This window comes from Acanthaster planci, linkage group LG02, assembly GCF_054643075.1.
Source record: "Acanthaster planci isolate LZ-2023a linkage group LG02, COTS_SCS, whole genome shotgun sequence".
In the NCBI taxonomy this organism is placed as follows: Eukaryota; Metazoa; Echinodermata; class Asteroidea; order Valvatida; family Acanthasteridae; genus Acanthaster; species Acanthaster planci.
This window is the reverse complement of record NC_141778.1, coordinates 28153768-28172369: the sequence shown is the minus strand read 5'-3', so window position 1 is coordinate 28172369 and position 18602 is coordinate 28153768. Positions and strand designations below refer to the sequence as shown.

Genomic DNA, 18602 nt, shown 5'->3' with positions numbered 1-18602 from the left:
AGAGGTGAGGAGATAACATGAACATGCAGAAAGCATAAATACATGTACATGCAGTGTGAAACTAGCAATTCTTCAGGGAGCAATGCTTGAAGGCAGAGGAAAATAGAATATTGTCTTGCATGAAATCCAGGCAATTCCACAACTGCTGTGCCTGAAGTCTACATAAAGTCTACAACATGAAATGTTTGTTAGTACACATAGCAATCAGCATTGAGAACAATGCACATACAGCACATGTCCTCTTTCCTGAAAAATATGCTGGCATTTGGTGGTCTGCACTCATTTCCCTGCCTGCAAGTTTACTCATGAGCCACCAATAGTACACCAATAAACTTCTCTCAAGACATGTGTGCACATGTAAAATACTCAAGGAAAGTGTGGAATGAATTTCTAAGTGACTACATCACATGAACTCTTCTTAATTTATTTCATTTTGCTATCCTTGTATGAATTTGCTCATTAACCCTAACAGTCCTCAGTCCTCCTACAGGTGAAGGATTGAGGACTGTTACGATTAATGTTATTCAACATGCTTTCAAAGGTTTGGTGTTTTAGCCAAATCCTTGGTAAATGCCATTGTCATAGACAGTTTGACAATTCTGTATGGTTAGAAAATGTCAAAGCTGCAGTGATGTAACTGAAACAGATGTACATATAGGCAGTCGCACTCTTAGAAGAATACTCAACTAGAATTAGAGCCACTCAAACACATTTTTCTTAACTCATATACTAAATTACTCATGGAAATGCACTCAACCGCAGCACAGCATTAACAATTAAAATCACTCAAATTGTACAACCTTCAGTTATGCAGTTTGGGTCAAGACACTCATTTGGGTTAAATTTGAGACACTTCCATGTTGCAAAGATTCCAAGACAGATAAAATAAAAGAATTATTGACTCCAGTGATATGAGGGCATGACAATTTTAACAGACTCTCAGGTGAAAACTGCACCCTTTGCTTAACTGCAGGTATTGTGCATTCCCCACACATGAAAAAGTCACAGCCCACACCATACCGATATGGCAGCACAAAGATATTAAGGAGCGTGAATAAGTTCAACATGTATTCCATTGTTACCAGGAACTTCAAATGTATTGTTATGATATTGAAATTGTAGATTTCAGCACAAGTACAAGTTTGTCATCTAAATATTATGTGAAAGCATCAACTTGTCAGATCTTTGTCACTATAAAATGGGCTTTTTTAAGAAGTTCTTTTGTCACTAGAGTGACATATACATGTTTATATATGTATAACTGGAAAGTATACATATTTTTGGAAATTAATTAAAATTACACCACTTGAAATCTGCTTTCCTTATTTCACTGTATGCACTGTTCATTATTGAAAAACATATATGGATGTATTAACTGTGGAGGGTGGTGTCTCCAGTCAAAGTTGCAGCTGGCATATTTTTGAATAGTTGCAATACATATAGACGCTTGCACTTTCTTACACAGTGCCTAAATACAATTTTTTGTCTTGTCAGCTGATCCAAATTATAGCCAAAATTAGTAAATATCCATTATTTGGTGACAATGGTGAATGCAGCTACAACCCTACCACAGTGAGTCTTTACGAAAAGTTATAGGTGGAATTCTTTCGCTTCTGTTTCATTTTTAGATATCTTTAAAGGTTGTGTGGTGTGGTGTGATTTTGTATATCAAATTAAATAATACACGACCTGTTGGGTCTACACTGTTCAGTGATTATTTACCACATCTCAAATATTCACATAACTATTCTAATTAACTATCAAAGTTTAGTAACAAGGAGAAAACACCTGTGTTACCAGTACCTGATTACATTGTGTTATGGCCTGCTTATTCCTGGAAGGCCTTGCCATCCCCAATCAAGCTACAAAGTTTTCAGACAGGATATTTGGTCGTCCTTGCCCTATGGTGAAACAAGTAGTTACTTGTGAAGTTACATCAGCATTTTCTCTCCACGGAGCAAATAATGGAAAAAGAGCAACATAAATGATGTTCCCAAAACAACTAAGGCTAAGCCTAAGTGGTAACTGTGATTGTACATTTATCTGTTACTATGGCTCTCAGTAACAACATTTAATGACAGCTTCATAATGCTAAAGTGGTCATTGTAAGAAAGATGAAGATCTACCAACACTATAGGGTTTCAAATTCAAGAGTAAATAACCTCAAAAGCAAGCAGCAACAGCATTCAATGGCACTGGCTTTTTTTTTTTACACCTACATGTATGTCACACTTCTAGTAACAGCGTTTCTAATTTATGTATGTATGGTATGTATGCATTTGTTATGTACATATGGTTGATAATCTTTGCGCATGAAGATATTTGAGAGAATTAACGGTACATGTACATGTAAATGAGTCACAACACCAATAACAAAATATTTAAATAAATTGATGCTTTATGAAGGGCTTCTTTAAGGGAACAATTTGCTTTGACAATACTGAATGGAAGAGGACAAGGAGGTTCATTTTGACAATGAAACATTTCAATGCTGTCATTCTTTATAATGCAACCAAACATGTTCACATTACTTAAGTACTGGATATGTCTGGCCATTAAATTGAGTAACATCATATAAAATAGGATTATACATTTGATTAATTGGATGACAAAATTTAGGTTTCAGGTTAAGCAGCAATGCTTTTGTACCCCAACCTATAGACAGACAACCATACAATAAATGATGAAGACAAAACTAACAAGTGTGAAACAACGCCGCATCAATATAGAGCACAAATAAATATGATTTAGGAATATGAACCAAGCAACTGGGTTCTTAGTTTTCAAACAAACACAGATAAAGAAGGTAATGATTTGAGAGAATCATCTAGACCATTCCAGTACAAGATACCTTGATGAATAACATTGTTCTTAGCCAATGACGTTCTGTTCAATTGGACATACAAGTTTCCCCTCACACTGCTTCAAGTATTGTAATTCTGAATGTTAGATGCCAGAGTTAAACAATAATTAAAACTTGAAAGAATTAGATTGTGCATTAGGTTTGTACATGAACTTTCCCAGATTAAATTCGTACAAATGGTTACATTGCAAGAGATTTAATTTAGCAAAGGAGCAGAATGATCACGATAGGCAGCATTCAAAATGATGGAGACCGCTCATTTTGGTAATTTGTGACATTTGGATGTCATGCAGCCTCAAATCAAAATGGAATAATTTATATAAGGTAATATGAAGGAATTATACAATGTTCATAAAATGTTACTTGGAAGACAATATCTTAGATGATTCATGATACCAATATTCTTGCATATTTTTGTTTATATGGGGCGGAGCGGACATCCGGGTCTCTTGCAAAAAGGCAGGTAATAACTGATGAAAACAGCAACCATGGCAATGTACACATGCACCATTCAGTCAGATGATTGGATTACACAATCTATTCTTTGATCAGTATGTACAAGCACGTTCATTGCAGTTGTTTTCATCAATGTAGAGTGGTTGCTACTCACCATTTTGCGAAACTCCTGGATGTCCGTGCTGCCCCATTGAAGCAAGAACAGCAAAAGACACTTATCTGTTAACTTCAAAGGCTTATTCTTCCCAAAGTTGCCAACATTCCCTGATTTGGGATTTTCTTGTTTTTGCTTGTTTTGTGGCTTTCCCTGTTCTCTTACATTGAAAAAATAGTTTGTAAGTTTTTCAAAATACATGTACTTTTGAAATCATAAAGGTTCCTTTACTTTGACATCAAAGACTGATGGACCTTTACTGTGGTTGTCAGAGGGGATACAGGTGTACCTATTCCATTTTGGTTAGTCCCCTATCAATACTAACTGGCCTATGGACCTTCTCACACACCAAGTTCTCCCAGGACCAAAAGTCCATTTACTTTCTCACCAGACAGGCTAACAAGGATGGCCCCATGTAGTACTAACATGTAGCCTGAGCTGGCCATAACCTTCATGAGGTGAATGATCTGATGTTGCATGGCCATTTACCTACAGGTGTGCCCAATGAACCAAATCCATGAGCAACTGTTGAACAGAACCCTATTACAGTACATGTACAGTATATAAGCTATCTGTGGCTGTCATTTGATGCAGAAGTCAATACAAAATGGGCAGATGTGATTTGATATAGTTGCACGGCTTAATTAAGTACATGTACAATAATGCCAACAAAAAGTTGGTTAACACTGATATTTTTTGGAAAGCACTGCTTTTTGGGGGTCTTAGTCAAAACATGTACATGTACAATATTGAAATCTACAAAACTGATTAACTCCTTACAAGCTCTCAAACTAATATATTTTTCATTTTACATCATTATCCATTGTTGAGAATGTGCGCAACAAACATGTATAAACATGCAGTACAATTGGAGACATCAGTCTGCTATTAACATGAATGCCACATTTCAACCTTAATTTTTAAAGATTCTAAAAGTAAATCCACAGCGAAGATTATCTAGCATTATTTAGCCTGGTCAGTACAACAAATACTCTAACCTACATTTTTGAGGTCAAAGCCATTGTTTTCTAAATGGAAACTGGTATTTGGTGCATAATCTTGCTTCCTCGTTGCCATCCTGACCAAGTACAAGTGTACATGTATGCCATAATTTTCGGAATATCAGCCGGCCAGTGTACAAGCCGCAGCACGCAAAAATCGGCCAATTAAGATTTAAATTTGGCACATGAGCAGCACCAGCAAATAAGCTGCACTGCAGTTTTGACGATCCAACCACGAAGGTCCTCATGCTACGTGCTGAAGCACCAATACAGCATACATTACGTCAATGGTTCCACTACATATGCAATCTTAACAAAAGTATAAAGCAAAATTCGAACAAGTGTCATCACAAAAAGTGAATTTGAAGTCCTCAAATTTAATACATTTTGCAGACTGGATGCATAGTCCTGCATGGGCTGTGCAGCAGCTCTTGCCTTTTTCCCAGCAGCCAGCAAAAGTTATGCCGTCAGGAACGTACAATAAAAATTTGGTAACTCAAAGTCAGATAAGTTGAAAGACCTTTTTTTTTCTCATACATGTAGGTCGACCATTCATACCAAAATAATAGGCTTTTTTATAAAATAAAATACCTCTGTTACTGTCCACAACACTACATCTGGTCACCTCGAGGTTTTTGTGATGCTGATTAAAAACCCACTGCCAAATCACTTCAAAAATGAAAAATCCAAAGCGAGACCTTAGTTGAGTCATCACATTGGAACCGCTTGTGTTGCATGCATGCTGTATGTGGCATAGCACACACGCATCACACCGCACACACCACCACGATGGCGTAAATCCTGTTTTCAGGCTAGCCTGACTGCTACAGCAGACCCATTCATAGAAAATCCAGTGGCTGACTCTTTCCGATAACCATGTGAGCAAAGAAATGTCATTAGGAAACCCAAGTAAAAAAAATGAAATCCTGTGGCATGTCACGCTGAACACGATCGGCAAAAAGACGAAAGATCTGCCACACAAAAGTGCACCATTGAAGTGGTTAATTTTTATTTAACAGTAGAAAGAAATCTTCAGGTTACAACAATAAAACAATCTAAGTAAATGATTATTTGTCAGCAAAAAATACTGAATAAAGAGCAGGAAATTAATCACTAAAAATCTCACCACAGGGTAAGTAAAGTTTAAGATTACCTTGGCCCTACACAACTCATGACAAAATCCTGACAACTCTATTCTCTGAGGATGGAGTTTTCAGATATTAACGGCAACTAACAACAACATGACCGTGCCACCAGCATGTGGTATGCGTGGCCCAGGAGCAGCTATTGTTACTGATTTTATCCTTCAAAGTTTGCCATATAAGCCACCCAGCATATAAACCGCAGATACATTTGTCAGTGTGAGAATCAACATTTAAGCCGCGGCTTATATTCCAAAAATTACGATATACTATAAGCTTCTTAGAGTACTGGTAAACTAAATGTTTTCCATTGAATTCAACAAGCATCCCTCACAATTTGGCAACAGACTTGACATACATGCACTGTCACAATTCATTTGACACATCAGACTGAAAGTAGTTAAAGGGTAAGGTTTACAGTTCCGCACCATGCATATGGGACTTTAGCAAATACTTCCTGACGAAGATGACACTGTAAGTTTTTTGTCATGAATGATGACAGAAACCTCACACATGTGAATTGCAGAGACACACTTCATGTTGCTTTACCGGATTTCAGAAATTTTCAATTTCCGTACTGGAGAAAAGTACCCTTTGACACATTCCACTGGCATTGCATTACATACACGTACACGTATGTTGCAGTGATACAAATGCAGGTTTTGAAGTTTCTGAAACTGCCTGTTTATGCCTGAACAACATGCAATCGGCTTACATTTTCTGAAGCAAAGCAAAAGCTAGATGACATGCAATTTGGGGAGAAAGAAAAGGAATCACTGTGATTTTTTGTGCGACTACTTTATGGACCCATACAGTACTGTTCCCTTGTTCTGTGGCCGAAATGAGATGTAAGGCCATTGTTTCTATCTGAGACAAGGATTCAAGCTGCATAAAAGGCTCCACAATTTGAAAGTTTGTGTTCATGCAGACATGCATGCACATGTAATCCTACAAGTTCCATCATGCTGAATTCTGTGCTTGTACAGCCATTGTTGGATGTAGACATTAACACACTTCTCACACGGAAAGCTCTACTGCTACACAGACAAGTCAGAGGTAATATACTCACCTCAACTGATTTCAGTCACAAATTAACTGCCAAGAGCTAATGATAAGATCCATACATCAGGCATGCAACTTGAAATTTGACAAAAAACATGGAAATTCAAATTGTTATAAGACAATTGTACAATGTTTGAGGAAAAGTTGCATGCCTGACACATGCAGTTTCTGCTGTCGCACTTGCATAATGATGTCAGTATGACAGAGGTGCCACACCCATGAACAATTGTGAATTGATAAATGTACAGTATATTATTTGCCAAATTACTTATACATGTACGTAAACCAATAAAATCACACAATGTGTACATGTACATGTATGCAGGGACATGAACTTAAGATTTGGTGAAAACATCTATCTATATGGTTAATTTTCTACAAGAAATACTGGTATAAAGCTTTAATCTCATTCGTTCCTTATGTGCTATCGAAACTTCAGCAATGCACCCACAGGAACATGAAAAAAATGATCACATCCTCAAAGAACACAAACCAGAAAACGTGTCTTTCTACATTTCATCAAGTTATAATTTCATGTGATCAATATACATGTAACTGAGAAAAGAAACTGCTATTTGAAAAATAACACAAAAACAAATGAACACAGCTTAGGAAAAGAAAACACTACATACATGTAACTTCATGAAATCTTTCTTTAACAAATATTTAAAGTGCCAATATGACATAGTAATACCAGTACACGCAGATGTATGATTAGAAATATGACGTTTGCAGAATATATTATGTCCATGTATTTGTAATCCTAATATATTTTTATACTTATACTTAAGCTCATTGCCAAGACTTAAGTCTCTGTTGCCCTTCAACTTGTAACTCTACAAAGCCTTGGGGTTCCGTACTGAATTAGGGATTTCTAGGTCTTTAGCGCCTGATGATGACGAGTTCATGACCTGATCTGAGTACTTAGCACGCTATGGTCTAGTTAAGGGGGGGGGTTCCAAACACCCAGAAAGAGAGGAAGAGCCGAGTGATGAACAAATTTGCTTGTGCAGGGTGCCAGCTTCAATTTTGAAGGCTGCTCAAAACAGCTGGGATTTGTCACCGAAGGATGATCCTGCAACTGCTTTATCACATCTTGCATTCTAAAGGGTGACCCAAAAACTGTTGCATGCTTCGTTTTTACTGCTCATTTTACATGTTATGCACTAAATGGCTAGTTGCTCCTAAATGGAATATGCTGATCTACATGTACCAGCAATGGACCTTTCAGCCATATGACCACTGTGAGGTTTTGTGGACTAAACCTCATGTAGCAGTACATGTACGCATCCAAAGTCTTTTGGAAGATAATGTCAAGTAAGTGTCCTGTTCTGTATGTAATTTCTTACTTTTTGCATAGATTCAGTGGACGTGTAAATTCTTTCAGAAAGATCACATCTTTGTATATTAAAAGTACATGTGCAGTGTAAATGTTAAGCGCCCATGTTTTGCAACTGTACATTAAGAAAACCAAGACTGATCTGTATGATCTTAAAGAGAATAAAAAGAAACATTTCTTTCCCCAGTTATAACCTTTATACAACAGGTGACAAGATCATCTTCTAAAATTAAAATAAAATGGAACAAATTCCCATTTATGGTTGAAAAATGTCAAACGGATGTACTCCTGCAAGACCCTTTTTCAGCAATTTCAGAAATGCTCATTATGTATGCAGGTGACCCCAAAATGTCGGGGGAGGGAGGGAGGGGAGCTATTGCTGTAAAAACTTAATGTGCAAGGTGCATGTTGTAGTCACAGAGTAGAGGCTTGCTCAAACAACATTGATTGTTTCATCCATCAAGTTTAGGTACATGATTTGTGGCATTTTTGTCATAAAATGAAACATACCTGTGTCTTATGCAGTTTGTAGTTTTGGACAGGAATCTCATAAACAAAGACTTGGTGTTCTCCAGGTTTCCATGTAATAACGCATAGAATTGATCATTCCCAGACAACGCTCAACACATTAAGAGGAAGATTTTAAACCTTTTCATCTGTCACAGATAAAATGCAAAGGAGTTTTGGAGAACCACTCAGACAAATATCCAACATCTTCAGAAGCAATTTGAATTTAGGAAAGCAATGGATAAGCGTCGCTGACTACTTGTGTTGTGGTGCACCTGCCGTTATGGCTGCGGTGCTATGCTGGCTAGGCCACTGCCAAGTTTGGGTCCACAAACCTGCAACACAGACAGGTTCTGTGCCATTATATCCTCATTTGTTGATAAGTAAATTACAGTTTCAGTCACAGCACAAATCCACTCACTTTCACTATAAGAATACAATACGTGTTTATTACTTTTTCCACGACACATTGAGAAGTGCAGACACAGCAAACAGACATGTATGTGAGTTGCTGTCATTTTTCTAAAAGCTGCACATGTGCACATCAACACATGTAACGCGCAATCTTGAACCTTGCACAAATTTATTGTACTCCATCCTGAGCTGATTTACATTTGAGTAACAATCAATCGAATAACAATCATTTGAGTAACAATCATTTGTAGGATAGTCAACTCAGGAAGGAGTACAATAAATTTACACAAGGTACAGGGTTGGGCTGAACACACACATTATACACATGACCGACCATCTAATACAGGTCTAGATACTTCTAAGCTGACTGCGTTATTCTCTGTGGTGTATGAATAGTCTGTTGCCATTGTATGTGAACATGTATTCACACGCATTGACATGTATGCCAAGCGAGTGCGTTACATTCCACTCCACCTTACAAGGACTTGTACTCCTTTATTTGGAACAAATCTCACAATTAATTTGACCAGCTAAGAGTAAGATAAAGGTTTATGCAACTTAACGATCAGTGTCTAATATTACTGTGTGTTTTTTACACATTATCAAAATTCCTCATTATTGTTAGACAAGAGTATAGTATAATGGATATTTTTATATCACTTCATTAAAAATGCAGAAACAAGTTTGCAATGAATACATTGTATATCCCCACATTTGTATCACTCAGTGTTGGCATCCTTATGGACATTGTGAGGAAGGAAAGAAATTGAAGGTTCCAGCTGATTTACACCGTACAAACTTCTTTTAAAGGCCTGTAACTCAAATGTGGCTCCAGTAAGTTGTGACTAAGCTATGTTGAGTCAAAAATGCACCTGTTAGTGAAAACAAGTACAAAGTAATGGAACACAAAATTGATAATGCTTGAAAGTTGCCAACTTCCAAAAGTTGAACTACATGTACATGTAGTTTACTTGGAAGGCCTAATTTTTATTCAAATGATTGGAGGTATCAAAAAACCAGACTTCCCTTGCCTGGACCAAGACATTGGGCAAATCTGGCCCACTGCAAACATAAGCCTGCTTGCAACCATTCACGATGGTCTAGCCCGCGCGCTATATATACAGGCATGCCTTTTGAATGTACATGTAAACGTATTGTGAGCTTACAGTCACTACGCAGACTCATGTGTACATGTACATGTACATGCCCAAAGACCAGTTCGTTACCCAACACTTTGATGGTTCTGTGTTCAGCAAGCAAAGCTCTTTGGTGTAATGACTACACACACTGCCGTAAAAAACAAATTCCATTAGTCAGTGCGTGATATGCATGTAGTCATGTACAATGCATGCACATGTATATGTCATAAACATTTTATACATTGTGCAGAAGTTACAATGGTGGCTTATTGTTGAGGGTGAAAGCAGTATAGGGAAAGTCATGTTGTCGATTCCCAGTTTATTGCTAAAGCAGTGTTGAAGACTCCCATGAATCAATCATTCCCCTGACAAACTGAATCAACTCCATGGACCAATTTATATGATAAAAATGAGGAAAGTGTTGCCTTTATCGATCTCGAGTTGTACTTGCTCTGTAATTGTGCATGTGTGCAAAATGCTGTGGATGCTATGACAACATGATTAATCAACTGCTTAATCATGTGCTACTCAGAAAGGGCAGGATTGGTCAATTATAAATGAATTATTCATGTTCTAGCATTGCGCATGAGGCCCAATAATCTCCCTTCGACAAAAAAGTGCTGACACTGCCTTGGACAAGGACTCACTTCCCCTTGCTGTCACTTTAAACTGTAGCTGCAATGAATTCATCTGAGACTCCATTTTTCTGCAACTTTACACTCTTCTTCATTATATGAAAATTATTTGACATTCCTTTTTGGTGCTGTTACTGCGACATCATCCAGGGTTTCTGTTCAAATTGTGAAACTGAAATTAAATCAATGAAAACATTTCTGGGAAAGGGTTGCATGCTTCCTTACTGCTAGGTACTTACACAACAATAGATTACCAACGAAAAGAAACAGCAGCAAATTACCCGGTCCCTTTAAAACAGTGAAACAAAAATTGAAAATGAGGTTTGCTTAGATGTGAGGGCCCATTTCTAAGATCTGTATTAAAAGATTTGTGTTGCAACTACATGTACCCTTTAAAGTTTGGTGACAATACCATTACAGTGTACAGCCAGATCATGAACATCACGTGTATAAGTCAACCTGGAGCTACAAAATTTGACTACATACATTGTATACAAACATTCATAGACATATGTAACTCTTCATCTACAGGTATTAAGGAACTTCAAGTTCTTGTATAACACGTACACAGCATTTTTTAGGGTCATTAAATAATCCAAATAAAACTCCCAAATTGAACAACATGGAACTCAAGCATGGCAGGTAATCAACCATCCGTACTACATCTAATAGCATCAAGTTAACTCCACAAATGTGGTGTGCTATTGTATATGACGAATTTCTTTGTGAGACTGTTTGAGATCATTCATCAATCTTGAGTTTAAACAACTTAACGGCAGGTATGTCAGTACATATGTTGCTGTTGGGTATCTTTAGAATTCTACGATATGCTCAAAGACAGAAAAGTAACAAATTGTAGGAACTGACCTTGGCCTTCAGAATCTACCAACAGGGTTGGTTATACCAGTACATTCACACTAATTCCTATTCTATTGACCAATCTGTGAGTGTAAGCTGTATTTAAAATGATACCATGTACCCCCCCTTTATGTTCTTTTGATATTGAATTACATGTGTTGGCTTTTCATCAGTACACACTATTGACTCCATTTCAATTTGGGTTAATTCCAGCAGAAATTTCACCCTTGGACAAAGGCATTTAATTAAAAATACAAATGTATATAATGTATGTAATGCAAACATGCATGTACATGTTTGAAAGCACTTCAAGGAAAATATCATTTTTGATATTATACACAGTATGCATGTAATCACCTGGGCCATACCATAAAATAGCAGTGAAACAATGCCACAAGCTTCCAATACGATATGTATCATGAAATGTATCATTAAAAAACAAATCTAAAAATATAATGCACATTCACTTTGTTTCATTTCTATCATGCCTTTTTGAAAACAAATACATACACTGCACCTTGCATTGAAATTATGCTCCATTTCCACACAAAATATTAAATATGTGAAGATGTATGTGTAGTTTTTCAAGACTTTTCTAGGAATTCAGAAAGGCAATCAGTTCTCATTTAAATTCAAGATACACAAAACAAAACACATACTCATCAACTTTGGTATTGTGCCAGCTGCAGCAACCAGCTTGAATCCTCCCTACTTTGACTTATCTAATACACAACATAGTATTATAGTAACTTATTGATACAAAACATGCACAAGTTATGAATCCACCCATTGGTTCTGGTGATTGCTCGATACAAAAAGAACATAAATCTTTCTTTTATAAATATTGGGAAAGTGGTTCTTTCTTTGGCGTGAGAAAGAATGTTGATGTGAATCCCCGTTGATCGCAATCTGGTTGAACTAGTACAATGGCACGTTTTTCCAGCAGATCGAGCCACAATTTCCAACTCCAGAACCTGTCATTGGGATGGGTCTTTGGATTGGAGTCAGTTGGAATGAAATGTCAGACAAAGGGGGCTCATGAACTCCAAACAGTAGCCATCGGTGAGAGAGGCGAGAACCCATCCATCCGATATTATTCCCCAGAACCCTGCAAAGTCTAGAAGGTGGCCACCAACGAGTTAGGGATTGGAAACCATGAGAGAACAAAATAGTCACTGGCGCCGGCCCCTAGCGTAGCACGAGGAGCGACAGGTCAAACCATTGGCCTAGGAGCATTGAAGCAAGCAGGGCATAGTTATCCCCGCCTGAAAAGTGAGGCTGACGAGGATAAGAAGTCTGAAGCGGTTGGCGGGTTGGCCAGGGTAGTCTGGACGAGGTGGCCTCTGTGATGCTGTGTGTGCCATCTTACAACGAGGCTCAGCCACTTAAATTAATATAGGTCTAGTCTGATCTTCTGCTGGAGGAGGAGTTGGAAGTCCCAGAATCTGTATCATTTCACAATGGAGTAGGCGAAGGCAGGACTCGGTAGGAGAAACATCATTTACTGAAACAGGCTCCTCCTAATTAGGTGACTGACCCGAGTTTGAAACAGGCAAAAGTGGGTCAGGACCGATGGAGGGACCATAGGAGTATGCCTCAGCAGACACCAGTCGAGAAGGCCCACTGCCCCATGTACGACTCTGAATGAACCAGGGGCGGGAAATAAGGATCAGGATGAGTGGCGGGCAGTGGGTGGGAATCAATACAAATATCAAGACAACTGCTCTGAGGATGTTCTGATAAGAAAACTAGTATAGTATATATAAGAATGCCACAACTTGGGTAAATAACAAAGGTATGTACAAAAATAAATAAAACGAGATAAGTACCATTTAGAGAACTCACTCAATTTATTTTGAAACCGATAAATCAGATATATATGAAACAAGAGCGCCACCAGGCAAGAACCTAGCAAACTAGGTCAAGGGTCAGTCTGCCAAACTGCGCAAGACTGAAAAATCTATATAAAACATGGGAAAAAGGAACAGTCTTGCCGTTCACAAGAACAAGAACAAACAAATAAACAATGTGATTGAGAAATAAAACCGAAAACACATAGTAGCGAAGGAAACTTCTGAAAATTTCAGAGCTGGAACAAACCACATCCGAACATAATGGCGCTAAGAAAAAGAGGAAGATTCTGGCAGCTGCCAATACGGGGGTCGAGCGAGTGGGGCGCACAACTGGTGATCAAGAATTTAGCAAATGGAAGTAATGGATTAGGAAATAATCCGTAGGTATTGGTAATCAGCGTAGGTTGCAGGCAGTAGACTGTACATTTTCCACCTTCCCTCTGGATCCTCAGTTCTTCATCTTCCTTGAACACTTCTAGTGTAAAAGTAAAGATTTATTTAAATGTTGCTATGATCCAATGCTAGATGGATAAAACTGATGTACTTGATGCCCCTTTAAGATGCCAACCTTAACAAAATGTGCCAAAAGCACCCATAGGCCAACACCCCCTGAAGAATTCTAAGGGACATGTGCAAATCAGGTCAGTTAGTGTCAAAGGCATTTCTTGCCCAAGGGCAGGATTTCTTTAGTCAGTAACTCTGAATTAAATGTGGAAACATGACATTACCTTGCTGTTTGCTGTTTCACTACTGCAAACCACAGCCCAAAGCAAGATTAAACTAACTATACATTTAAACAAACTGAATAGGTAAGCAACAGCTGAGATGATGTGAGGATAAGAGGGTTAATTTGGGGTTGGGGGCACTAAAAATCATAAAAACTGACACTACAGTAAGATGACACTACATGTAAGATACATGTACAATATACATGTATGTGCCTTTCGCCCAGGCAAATGCAAATGGTCAAGCCAATCTTCCATTGAGTTGTTGATTATGCTTGAGCTAAAGGGTTAATTTCAACCTTTGTGATAATACATGTAGTTCTGTTATATCTGTCCAGGATTATTTGCAATGGAAGTGTCTCACAAAACGTGACATAGCAAAACCAGTCCTTTTGTGGGAACTCAAAGTGCATGCGTGCATGTTTTAGTGCATCTGATGCAGGATGCAGTGATCACACATGGCCAATTTCTGTTTGAATGAATGGTCCCTATGTACAGTTGCAATCGTATTTATGATTGCAATGGTGTTGGTAAATATAATCTCATTCAGATAAAACGTTTTTCCTCATTCCATCTGTCCGCCATTCATTGGTGTATTAACATTCGCAAGGGTCCAACTTATTGGGGTTGTGACTGGTGCACTTTAAAACTTCCTTTGAAATCCAATGCAATCCTAGCTCAATGTTTAACTGTCAGCTTAACCATATCAGCGACACAATGTACATGTACATGTATTGTCACATATTGATACAGTACGTGCAGTTTTAGCATAATATTCATAAATGCTACTACCCCATGAAACCATTGATCACCATCGAACTTCAATAAAAGGCTGGAATGTTTTCAGATTTTTAAGATTCTTTTTCTGGATCTCAGAGTAGGTTTGGTGTTGTCCTTGACTTGTCAGCCATGTTTGTACTGTTTGAATATTTCACCAGTTTTGGAAACTGAATGAAATTTCAATTACTAATTCAGTTTGTTGTTTGATATATGTTCCATCAACCATATGCTGCCTGGTTTAATTAGAATTTGCATGATGAGTTCCCAGGGGAATTTTCAACTTTTTCCTTCTTCAAAATTCTTCAAAAATTCATAACTTCACTTACTGTATGCTTACACCCACACAAATGACTGTCTGGTGGCTTCTCTAATATGACAGGCAACCTCCATTGATGCCAGAGTATTGCAGCCAGGCCTGCCGCCTTGTAAAGAGAGCCCAGATTGTGCGGTGTTGGCCCAACGTGCAGCTGGCATCTTTTAAAATGGGGCCTGATTAGTGTGTTGCAGTATTGTATTGCTCATCACTGGAGTGCTTTTGTCTCTGGTGACAATCCACTTTCCCTGAATGCAAAAAATAGTGATATACTGTTTCAAAACAATGATGGATTTCCTCCGCTATTGACAAATGAAAAAATGTTGGCAATTCCCAGCAGCTCGGTTGTTTATTCCGAGTACGGTCTTTAGTTAAAAGGCCCAGCTCCTTTGTCCGGATTTCGGGCACCTGCGGCTATGCGTATAAACCTAAGATCTCCAGTACCGGGAACCTTGCCACAAAGTGGTTAAATTGTCTTGAGTTTCTGAAGTATCGCGGACCTTGAAGTGCAAACACAGAAATTCATTTTGCATTGCAGAAAATTCATATATGCAGGATACACTTTCTGCAAGAACTACGTTTACGATATCAGTTCAGTTTTAATGGCAATATGCAAGGAAAAGACAAGTTATAAAAAAGTGCAGCTGATCAGTTTGTTTAGTTTGAACTGAATCATGATACATGTATTTATTAAGGAAAAATGATAAATCACAAGCTCAATTTTCAGTGACGTAATACTAAGATTCATGTTTCTCACTGAGTGGAATAAGAGACGCTACACAACCATCTGTCTGGAAGGGCAGACCCCTAAACATACCACATTACAGAAAGTTAATTCAAAGAAATAATGAAAAAGTGTTCTCTCTTTATTTTTCCTACATTTTTTTCTACGTCTGATAAGAATGACAAGTTGACTGGCTTTCTGGGCTGAAAGTGTGAAATGTCTCTGTAAAATCAAGAGTCCATCATTTGAAGTTAGAAAAACATGGTATGCAGCAAACAAGTGAGTTAATGTTTCCTACAACTAGTTTCATTCATCAGATAACAGAATCAGAGCCAGCTAAATAAAATGCCAAACTCAGAGCAATGAAAATGGCATACATGTACATTCATCCACTGAAAAAGCAGATCACAGTCCATGCCATGTTGTTGTGAATGAAGGATGGTAAACTACAACTACACCTCTTGGTTACCAACAAAAGTATGCCACAAGAAACCTATTAGGTAACTCGGGTCAACTGTACTAGCTAAAAAGGAAACCCTTGTTACATTCAGTTTAGACAAGCACCACATTTTTAAACCATTCTGGTTTAGCAATATATTCAAACCTCCAGGATGGTTTCAATCACTGGGATACATAGATTTGGTCATCATAGATACATATCGCTGGGACATAGATTTAGTATCTTACACAGCAAATAACCATAACTCTACTGTTCAGTGTTTATGATCACTGACACTGTGAAGAAACACAATGGAAGGCACAGTTTAAATGTGACTGGCATTATCAGAAACCCCATCAAAGGAAAATGACACAAAGGCCTACCACCATTAAACAAGGTCAAAAAATCACAAAACATAACAAAGGCTTTCCATCATTCAACACAAACACACCCAGACAAAATACAATTGGGTAATTCCAGAAATTAGGGGTCCTTTTTTCGGGGAACATCATGTGAACCTGTACAAGTCCACAGATTGCCACTGAACCTGACATTATGCGGACCTCTTTTGCATCAGGTCCAGATAAACCGACGACTCCCACACATACCCAGGAAAAGTTTGAAAAACCACCATGTACACGTGCATGGTACATGGGTTGTACCACATGTACACATAATGTTTACAATGTGAAATGTTCATTGTACAACCTAAGCTGCTTGGTTGACAGGCAAGGTCACAAGCAGTAAGTGGCCACTTGACTCTACTGTCAGTGTTGGAAAGCATTTTGGTATGAATACAAGCCTACATGTATATGTACAATGTAAAGGTAGGTGAGTGGCATGTGCCCCCCCCTTACCTCAAGGCATGAGGCTTGTCACTTCATCCAACAGCTCAAGTTTTCTATGGTTCATCGATATCAGATTAATAAAATATTGAGTATATGTGATATATCAAATATTCCCCATGTCCAGCAATTCTCAAGCTCGAACCAGATAACTCAAATTCATTCCCATCAAGAGAATAGGGCATTATAGGCAAGAATATCTGTTTCTAATAGTTCTCACATTGTACATGTATATGTACCTCTGTTTAACTTGAAGTATTGTTCAACCAATAGGAAAGAAACCGCCCAAAAAGTCACAAGCAAGTGTACACAGATCCCAAAACTTTTTCATGAGTTATAACTCTTCAATGTACTGTGTCCTTGAACACTGGGATGTAGTGTGCACACACTGGACTAGTCGCATTGTCATACCTCTGTCTTGGATATTGTCTGTTCATTGGCCAAGAACGACCACATGACAGGGCGATATATCCGCATATCACACTCACTGAGCAACATCTCACTCTGCCACTAGCACGTGCATGCACTTGAGTCAGAAGAGCTTCAGGAAGATTGAGAGCAACCCTTGTCGCCCATTTAGTCAGGTTTGTGTGGTACCCATGATACATTTTTTGCACAGGTTACCAGGGAATTTTATTAATGGTCACACTTGTATATAATAGCAACAGACTCATTCCCACCCCTGCCGTGTATAAGGTAATGCAGGGACTGCTAAATAGAGTAAATGACATTTGAAGTTATACCCACTGGTACTTGTACCTGCACTACTTTCACATTAAAGGTTATGCGATTAAAGAAAGTGAGGGAACGATATTGTTTATGTCTGTAATATTATACAGTTTGACAGTACGCCTATTGTTTTCTGAAATTCAGAGCTCGTTTTTTTAAGATACATTCCTAAGCCTCAACAAAATTAAGACAGAGGTATGACAAAACAATTGTTGACAGCTGTGATGTGGGATATGACAGTTTGAACACCCTCCGGCATGCATAGCACCCTCGGCGAATGTATCCATAATCCAGCCCACACATGTAACTATAAGGATGCCTGATTAGTGATTACAATTTTAAAGGGATGTTGAGTAATTGCATAATATTGTTACACGCCCATTTATGGACCCTACCTAGCTCCCAGGTATTCAGATTTAATTTGAGACCTTTATAATTTACAAGGTACGACTGATTTCCTAAACTTTGTAGACAATACCAAATGTGAGATCCCCATCTGCACGGGAATTACTGCATGAAAATGACTTCCAACTGCCCTCCAGACTTGAGCTGTGTTAGAATGGGAGACTTTATGTAAAAGTACCTCCGCTGAGCAGAAAAATTACAAAATTAAGTCCAATCAGC

General features: G+C 38.1%; 2 protein-coding genes across 17 annotated transcripts in view; one reads left to right on the top strand and one right to left on the bottom strand.

The window, feature by feature from the left end:
- LOC110977170 (fibroblast growth factor 20-like) overlaps positions 1-18602 on the top strand; it is a 159712-nt gene that overhangs the window by 80822 nt on the left and 60288 nt on the right. The gene's annotated exons all lie outside the window — the stretch shown is intronic.
- micu3 (mitochondrial calcium uptake family member 3) overlaps positions 1-18602 on the bottom strand; it is a 221587-nt gene that overhangs the window by 157813 nt on the left and 45172 nt on the right. The window contains exon 2 of one of the 11 annotated variants that reach the window (XM_087133647.1): positions 15255-15489. The exons of the other annotated variants lie outside the window; for them this stretch is intronic. The gene's annotated coding sequence lies outside the window, so the exon portion shown is untranslated. The remainder of the gene's footprint in view (positions 1-15254; positions 15490-18602) is intronic. 11 annotated transcript variants of the gene reach the window in all.